Raw genomic sequence first — 613 nt, forward strand, 5'->3', positions numbered from 1 at the left:
ATACCCTGTACATTAATATGACAGTTTTGATAATTACATATATAATATTAGCATGATATATCATGAAAGACAGATTTCCATACTGATAGTACACAAGGGAACACACAAACAACAGGAAAAGTCAATCATGATTTTTAAAAAATCAAGGTGATACCAGAATTAGCTTTCGTCGTGGTAAAACCGACAAATTATAGCTGACACATGTGGGTACCTCAAAAAAAAAAAAAATCACAGGACACATGGGAGTGTGGATATGTGTCTCTCTGTGTAAACGTGAGTAACGTAAGAACTTGCACAGAGTAGACTATATCCAGTTTATCAAACGTATGTGTCACGAGGGTATAGCATAACGGTGTGTGAATAAGCATGGGTGATTATGTATATGCGTGTTTCCCTGGAGGCTGGGATCTGTACACATTAGTCACCAGTGTTTATAAGTGTATGTAAGTGTTTGTACTTTAAGAGTACGTACTCGAGCGTGACATTTTCATGACCCTGCTCCGTCTTAAGGGTGTGATTCGTATATCTTGGCGTGATCCTTTCAACGATCTTAAGGGATTATGGGATGTATATTCCCAGGTTTCCTTTATCGATTGAGAAGATAAGGGGGATT

Source organism: Penaeus monodon, chromosome 19 (genome assembly GCF_015228065.2).
Source record: "Penaeus monodon isolate SGIC_2016 chromosome 19, NSTDA_Pmon_1, whole genome shotgun sequence".
NCBI classification, from domain to species: domain Eukaryota; kingdom Metazoa; phylum Arthropoda; class Malacostraca; order Decapoda; family Penaeidae; genus Penaeus; species Penaeus monodon.